Below are 9,126 nucleotides of genomic sequence, written 5' to 3' on the forward strand. Positions count from 1 at the left end.
AAAGTTTGAGCGATTTCTCCAACCAGAATTGTATGTATTTGAGTAAGGTGAAAAGGGTTTTTTATACATGCCAAGAGAATTGTAATGTTCCTCATACACTACTCTCATCTGAGCAAGTGTTAGGCAATCTTGTGCAAGATGATATAGTTCCTGACAAATGAAACAAAGTTTAAAGGCATCAACTTGGAGAATAATACGGGCTGCCATAGTTTCCTTCATCTTCAATGCCTCTAACTCTCTAGTTAGGCACTCCATCCTTGCCTTCAAGTTATCTTCTTGTTTGAGATGATAGATGCCTCTACTAGAATGAGTTTGATTGGAGCGTGCTCGATTGGTACTGTCAAAAGCATTTGGTTCTATCCATTGTGAGCTTTTTCTACAAGTTCATTCAAGTACTCTATTGCCTCATCCCGGTCCTTCTGCAGAAACTCACCATTACACACCATTTCACCAAATTGACGCTCTCTAGGAGTGAGACTTTAATAAAAATAGCTAACTAAACGCCAGCTTTCATAACCATGATGGGACACAAGTTAAGTAACTCTTTAAAATGTTCCCATGCTTGATACAAAGCCTCACTATCATTTTGTGTAAAAGTTGAGATTTGACTTTTCGAAGTATTAGTCTTATGATGAGGAAAGTATTTATTGAAAAAGTTTGGGTCATCTCAATCCATGACCCAATCGACCGTGGTCTCAATGAATACATCCAACTCTTCACCTTATCCTTTAGTGAGAAAGGAAATAACTTAAGTCGAACAACATCTACAGTGCCAGGTTGACCATAAAATGTAGCAACAATCTCTTCAAACTTCCTAATATGCACATATGGATTTTCATACTCTAAACCATGAAAAGAAGAGAGAAGTTGTATTATACCTGGTTTGAAATCTATTGGAGGAATATTTGGTGGAAATATAATACATGATGGTGTTGCTATGCATGTAGGGTGAAGGTACTCATGTAGAGTCCTAGGTTGATTTTCGTGCATACTCATTTTTTTGGGACTAGATGGCTTATCAAACAAATGATTAGAAAAATTAGACTCTGACTCTAATACTGGTCTACAAGCAAACCGACCCAAAGCGTCTCTATACCTATGCATGCAACGTAGAGAAAAATGCAACACCAAAAGAGCAAAACTACAAAAAGATAAATATAATAAAATAAAGATACAACAAGCCAAAAGTGGGAACGAAGTTACCACCTTTAAAAATTGTTGAAAAGAAAAAATATCTAGCAATTTTTCTACCGTCTCCCCAACAACGGCACCAAAATTTGATTACGCCCAAAGAATAACGCGGTAGTTATAGCACATCTTTGGGGTGTCGATTCTATGATAACCCGCTTTTGAGTGTATTTTCGCTGAAATGGTTGTTTTTATTTTAATTAATATATTAGTTATTTATTTTAATTTATTTGCGTTTTAAAATTATTTTTTTATTTAATTGATGTTGTGTTTTATTTCTTTTAGTTGTTTTGTGGTTTTTAATATCTTCGCGGCGGTTTAGTGTTGTTTTTCCCGGACTGAGGATTAGACCTCGTCTTTTCCCTACATCTTTTTCCTTTTTCTCTTTTTCCTTCTTTCTTTTTCCTTTCTTTTTCTTTTTTTTTTTCTTTCTTTTCTTTTTCCTCTCTCCTTTCCCGCTCGAGCCCCCCCGGTCTCTCTCTCTCTTCTCTCTCCCTCACGCCGGAACCTTCAGCCGCTCGAACCGCCGCCGTCCAGCCACCGTGCGGCTCACCGCCGGTCCCGTTCGCTTCGTCTCCCTCCGGTGCACCTCCCCACTGAAACTCACCCCCAACCGGCCGGCCGTTTGGCCAGAAATCCTCCTTAAAGCCCGCACGGCTTTGGCTTCGATCCACCGCCGTCGCTCCACCTCCGGCCACCACTTCATCACCGGTCCCTTGCCGTCCTAACCCACCTATTTCCGGCCTCCAACGACCACCGGAACAACTCCTACGAGCTAGCTTTCCTTTTTGGGAAATCCGGCCTCTTTCCGGCGATTCCGCCGCCACCCACGGCCAACCACCACTTCCAATAGCTTCACAACCATCCCTAGACCATTCCCTATCAATCCCAAGCCCTAGTTTGTCCCCGTTCAAAAGTGGGTTTTTCACAACCCACGGCCACAGTGAATTTTCACTGTGACGTTGCTTTTTCGCTGCCGTTTGCAACGCCTCGTGTTTTCTAAAAATACCATATAGCGCTGTAAGTATTTTCCAAACCCTATTTTCAGATTTAAATATATATTGCTCATTCAATTTATTTAATCTGCTGGTTGGTTGATTCTGGACTGAGTCCGAGGAGTTCGGGGGTTGGATGGATGGAGGACGGAGTTACTTGTTTTATTGATTTATGTTGTTGGATTATTTATTGTGCATTGATATGGCATTACATGGTGCATGCACGTGTGTTTTTGTTTATGTGTGAAAAGCCTGTGTATTGGCGTAAGTGGTCTTACGGGTGCGTGTGTATCACGACCCCAAGCCGGGATGGGGTATTATTCCGGTGGAGCTCCTCTGGTCACTCGGGAGCAGAATAAACTGAGTGATGTCCCCTGAGTTGTCGCTAGACGACGGGAGCGGGGGCTAGGGGTTGCTTGGCTACGAACGCGCCATGCGCGGAACCGGGCATCGCTCTACGCACCGACTCCGTGGCCCTTCGCTGGTGAGGGCTAGAGGATGCTTGGCTACGAACGTGCGAGGCACGGAACTGGGCATCGCTCGTTAGGTGTCACATGCGTGGTGGTACTCTGCGGTGTGGCACTGGAGCCAGAGTGTGCGGATGACCCCTAGGGGAGGTCATGGTGCATACGGTTAATATGGATAATGGTTTGAGTCGGATAAAGGTCAAATGTGACTTTTGGCGTGGTTTTTGGAAAAGAGGTGTTTTTGGGCCAAATGGGTTTTTGGCGTGTGTGGAAAATTATGTTTTTTGAGTTTTGTGCATCGGGCATGCTTCATGCATTCTGTTTGAGTTTTATGTGTTTTTATCTGGTAGTGTTTGGGTTTTACTTACCTGCGATACCATTTTTGGTTCCGTAGCTTTTGGTGCAGAGTTGGAGGACGAAGAGGAGGAGGCTGAGCCCGAGGATGCGGCTCCGCCGGGTTGCTGATGCTATGCTTTATATTTGGTTTAAAACTGTATTTGTGTTTTTGTAATGTTTTATCTATGTATGTTTTAAACAGCTTGTATTACGTTGGGAAAAAATTCTGGTACTTAGTTATGACTTTCGTTATCCGCTGCGTGTTTCTTTGTACACTTATGTTGCCTTGCACACACTTGGCACCCGTCGATGGGATGGTGACCCGGGTTGTCACCATCCGGACGTCTCGAATTTCCCGTGTTCGGGCGTGGGGATTTGGGGGCGTCATAGATTCCATAGGGAGACAAATTAAAAGAATAGCAGAAGGAAAAAAGAAATTATAAAAAATATTAAATTATTAATGGAGAATAAAGATTAAGTTTAAATGCAAATTAAAGTGAAGAAAAGTTATGAACGAAAGAAGTACTCAAATTTGGCAAACAGTAGAACATCGGGAATCCCTTGCACAAATCAAGTATTTTAATTACTCTTAGTTAATTGAATAACTGAATTAGGAACTCAATTTCCAAAATTCTCATTTGGAAGGTATAGAATTATAAACCAAAATTAAACAAAATGTAACCATTTGAAAAATCATTCACCATTTTTAAAATTCATAAATTATTATACATATTGAGAAAATACAATGATGACAATTTACTCAAGGAGCGATATTGCAGTAAAGAACAAAATAAATATAGATAAATAATTGCTTCAAATATGCTCAAAGAACCAATCAATTCAATAGAAAAAGTATGACTGAATTCATAACCAAAATAAATTCTATGATTATTTGGAGAAGAAAACATCAACAATGAATAGAGAATGATAAATTAAAGATCAGATATATAAATTAAAAATACCATCTAATGTGCAAGTTCATCCCTAGTCCTACTTGAGAAATTAGGTACCCATAACTATAGTAAATAACAAAAATCTCTAGAGAAAGATAAAGCAAACAACGACTATGGAAGTGATTTTCTCATCTCTTCAAATTTTTCTCTTGTGCCTCTCCTCCTCTTTTATTTCATGCTTATGATATGCTTATATAGGGTAGGAAAGAAACCTTAATGTCTTCGTAATTTCTGCATAAAAAAATGCCTAACTTTTAGGACTTATCTTGGTAGTCACGTACGCACTTCAAGAGTTTGAATTTAAAAATATTTATTAAAGACAAATTTATAGCCATTTAAGATAAATTTCTAACGCATCAAGAATCATATCAATCTAATATGGGAGTAGAAAGTTACGTTTAAAATACTGAAGTATGTCTAGCACGTCTCCTAGCAAATTTCAGACGTGGACTTCTTGTGGTTTCCATTTATGATTTATTTCTTTTTTTTCTTGATCCAAATTGATCTTAAACCCCATGAAAGTCCTCATTTGAATTTGACTGGATTTTGACTTGCTTCTTTATAAACTCTAAAATTAAATATAAAAAACTACTTAGGAGTATCCCAACGTAAATAGAAATTCAATTAAAAAATACACATTAATTCCTATGATTGCTATTCACATTTTATCATTTTAATCCAATAATAGAGTATTTAGAGTTCACTTCCGTGCACTCATCAAGGATCTTAGACATTCTACACCATTCTTCATCACCAGCCTTACAAAACATGAGGTTGACATTTGCAAAAAAACAAGTGGTTTATGCTAATAGGGCCATTTCCAATAGGGACACTGGTAATGCTGCCACAAGCTTCAACCTTGAATAATAGAGAATATATACAAGATCTATAAATGGTTTGAATATATTATGTTTAACCAGTTAGGTTTGAGCTTGCATCTCTCATATAATATCCAAATCCATCTCGATACCCTTCTTATCCCAACACAGCTAAAATATGGTGTACAAATTAAGGAAACATTTTTCGGATTTCCTTCTTTTGTTTTGAATACAAAATTAGGGAAGTGTGATTACCATAAAATAGACGTACGTACTGAAGGAATTCATAAGATTGTATTAGCATATTAATGTTGTAATTGTTGCTATTTCTTGGGGTTATAATATATTGTAGTATTCCATAACTCTAGTTAATTAGCTTGACTCATCCTGATGATCTAGTTAATTAGTTTACCATAACCCTTCAACTTTGGCTTAGATCTAGTTCAAAATCACAAGATAACTCCCACTAAAATATAAAAAGATAAGATCGTTTTTAAACAACAAATGAGTAAAATTTTTCTCCAATCTTGCAATCTTATACATGTGTGCGCGCGCGTCTGCGTGTAGACTTGTGTTTTATGTTATGTCTTGACCTTTCACAGATGGACTAACATCAATTAGACTCACTCATCTGTCACGAAAATAAAATAAAAGAGAGACAGATAGATCTATGCGAATCATATATATGTCCTTATGAACCAAACTTCTTATCCTTGATATGGACCCTTTGACCGTAGCTAACTTTTGCAATTTAATGTATAGATACATAGATATGGATTTTGTTACCTTAGTTCACCAAAGTAGAAAAAATATATAATAATCCAATATTTTAGTGTACTAGCTATCTACGACCCAACCCACTAAGTTTAAACAACTAATTAAGCTGATCGAATTCGATGCGTATTAAAATTCAAGAGATACTAGCGTCCGAGTGGCTTTGGTTAGCGTGGGGGAGGCCGTGAAAGATTCTTGATTTCTATCATTGTTTCTTTTCCAAATGATATATCATTGATCATGAACATTGATTATGAAGATTTGTGCACTTTCTTACAGATAGGCCACTTTCTTTAGGCTAGAAAAAGTTGGAACAGGAAGCAAAATTGAATTGGGACCTACATATAGATCTGTTGGCACTGATATATCTCACACTTTTAGAAATTCCAAATGTTCCGAATCTCTATCTACCATTTACCAAATTAAAGCTTTAGAGGATTGAGAAATTTTGGGGAATGAAATGTCAACTAAAAGGATGAATTCTTGAAGTTTTATGAAGTCAGAGGCTCTTCTACCGTTTGACACCAAGGAAAACAACCGTGTTGCCTTCATTATTTATTTGTCTCAAAAGTATACTAAAAGTTTAAATTGATAGGAAGATGTAGATTTTATTATTTATTTTATATCTTAATACTTTCCCTTATATATAAACCAGACTTCCTCTCAATAATTGAGCCCATGGCATGAAATATTTTAATTAAATAGGGGGTGAAGTGTAGAGTCAGGATTCAAAATTAAGACCTCTACTTTGATACTATGTAAAATTACTACTTGTCTTAAAAGTTTAAAATGATTAAAAAAGATATATTTATTTATTTTAAATCGACACCGTTCAAGACTAAAATGCCATATTTCATTTTGTAGTGGGGATCATCTAAATAACAGAAATAGACTAGAGATTAAGAAAAATATATTAGGGACAGCTTGCCCATAACTTTAAAGGAGAATCTACTTTATCATCTTTGAGTACTTTAGGAGATTCTCAGACATGAGGAAAGGGGAACCAACTGGATAATTAAACAATCAAGTTTAATCTTTGATCTCATATTCAAACTTCCTCTGTTAAGATTTGATTCGAGAGACTATATAATATAATTTCCATGGCACCTTCACCAACTTGGGTGCTTAATATTCGATATTACTTAATAGCTGTTTGAAGTGTTGATGTATACATATATTTATAAATATTGTTTTTGAAGAAGCAAATATTCTTTTAGCGGTACTGTGTATGATATGAATAATATAATAGAGATTAGAATCAGATAAACCTTAATTCGAATATATCAAAGTTTTGTCTGATAATGACTACAGGCATTACTACTCTTTCCATAGTTGCAATGATAAGGGAATCATGATATCTTTATTCCAATAATTAGTATTTCACTCAATGCTTCTGCTATTATCTCAAAAATTTGCTACGAGATTAATACTGTAGCAAACATACCGGTACGAGTTAAGTTATTTGATTAGGAAGCAAAGTTTTGAATACCGTTTCGGTAACCATTTCGGTTAAGGCACTGGAATAAAATATTTTGGTACCGGTATATTTCGCTGTACCATTTCGAAATTAATTATATATTATATATAAATATTTATATGTATATGTAAACTAACAACTAATAAAATAAATACATATATATATATATATATGTTAAGTGTGTATCATGTATATGTATATACATATATAGAAGAATTGAATATTTATAAAATGAATATATGTTGAAAAAAATCACAAATTTGAGTTAAGACACAAAAATAAAGAAAAAAAAATAAAAGATAGATAAATTATTAAAAATAATGATATTTAAAAAAAATAGAGAATGAGGGGTCATATTTAAAATTATAAAAAAATTAAAACTAGATAAATATATTTATATTTTAGAATTAATTAAATACCATTTGGATTTAAAATTTATAAAAATGACATCTAAGTATAATAAAATTACAAAAACAACCCGAAATGGAATGGGGACCGAAAAGCTCAATTCGGGCTGAAATGTCTAGAATTTAATTGGAATGGCTGAAACGGGACTGGAATGACTGGAATTTAAAATGAAACGGAACAGGGTGGTAGAATATACCGGACACTATACCGGAACAGCAAATTCCGGCTATTCTGGCCGAAACGGAACGAAATTCAAAATCTTGTTAGGAAGACCAAGATTTCCTTCTTACATGCATGCATGCAATACAGCATATATATACTATATATACACGCATACATGTTTTACAAGAAAATTAAAGAAAATGATTGTTTGCTTTCGCAACTTAAAACCAAAATTTTGAAAATTTCTCAAAGTTATCGTACGGTCAGAGGTGTTACAAAAACAAACACACATTTTGATCTACCAGTTTTCATCTCAAAAGATCTCATGTTTCTTCTCAAGTTTTCATCTTCCCAGATCTCATCTTATTTCAATATTGTTCCCTCCAATAATATATTTTAAATAAACAATATATTGACATGAATACACACTGTAAAAAAAGTAAAAGTTGTACCAAACGTGCAGCAAAATATTAGATTAAAAGAAAAAATATTTACACATAAGGTAAATAAATAAACAAAGCAGCAAAAAGAAAAAAAAAATTACACCATTGGTAAATAAATAAACAAATGAAGCAGCCAAAACAAAAAACAAAAAAAAAAAAAAAATTGACCAAATGGTTAAAAAAAGAAAAAAGAAAAAAAAGGAAGTAGCAAAAAAAATATTTCACCATTAGTAAATAAATAAACAAAGGAAGCAACACCAAAAAAAAAAAAAATTCACCATTGGTAAATAACTAAATAAATAAAATACTATAAAAAGTACTACAAGTACTTGTGGATCCTATCATATTACTAATTATAACAAAGTCAAACTAATATCATCTTATCTCTATAAACAAACACGTATTTCATCTAATCTCAACATATTTTAAAAGATCTTATCTTATTTTACCTCATCTTTGAAAACAATAGAGGAATTATTCGAACCAAAACACGACTTCAAGCTCAAATGATTTTAAACAAATCATGATTCCAAGGATCCTACTGCGTGCTAGACTATAAATTCGATCTTTTGAAGTATACCTATAAATATAGAGAAATGACATTTGCAATCGTGGTCATGCAAGTATTGCGTAGTCTTTTTAAAAAAAATAAATTAATTTGGAACTCACATGAAAAAATAAAACTAACATTTTAATTGTGGACCCTATTATTTTTCAAAGTGATTGCGCGATATTTACTCATTCCATAATTGTATGTAACATTACTCATAAATATATATAAATCTGCATCTTCAATCTTCAAGTGACGTGAAAAAATAGATTCATCAATTTAACACTTCTTCACCACAGAGAATACTACTGCTAGCCTTTAGGATGGACCAGCTTATTGGCTTAATAGTTGATGGCTTGCAAAATTTCATATTGCAGATTTTACAAGTTCACTCGAGCGGAGGCTTTTGGCCGCTCGAGCGAATTCAGGCAGATTCAAACGCTCGACTGCCGCTCGACAGGGAGCTCGAGCAGGTTGCTGAAAAACGAATATCGCTCGAGTGGAGACATTGGCCGCTCGAGCGAAATCAGGCAGAGTCGAACGCTCGACGCGTGC

General features: G+C 34.9%; 1 non-coding gene across 1 annotated transcript; it reads left to right on the top strand.

Annotated features, from left to right (window-relative positions):
• The first annotated feature begins 513 nt into the window (after positions 1-513).
• LOC122302004 lies at positions 514-621 on the top strand. Its single transcript, XR_006240254.1, has one exon. It is a non-coding gene; the product is annotated as a small nucleolar RNA R71 (small nucleolar RNA).
• The last annotated feature ends 8,505 nt before the right edge of the window (positions 622-9,126 follow it).

Source organism: Carya illinoinensis, chromosome 2 (assembly GCF_018687715.1).
Source record: "Carya illinoinensis cultivar Pawnee chromosome 2, C.illinoinensisPawnee_v1, whole genome shotgun sequence".
In the NCBI taxonomy this organism is placed as follows: domain Eukaryota; kingdom Viridiplantae; phylum Streptophyta; class Magnoliopsida; order Fagales; family Juglandaceae; genus Carya; species Carya illinoinensis.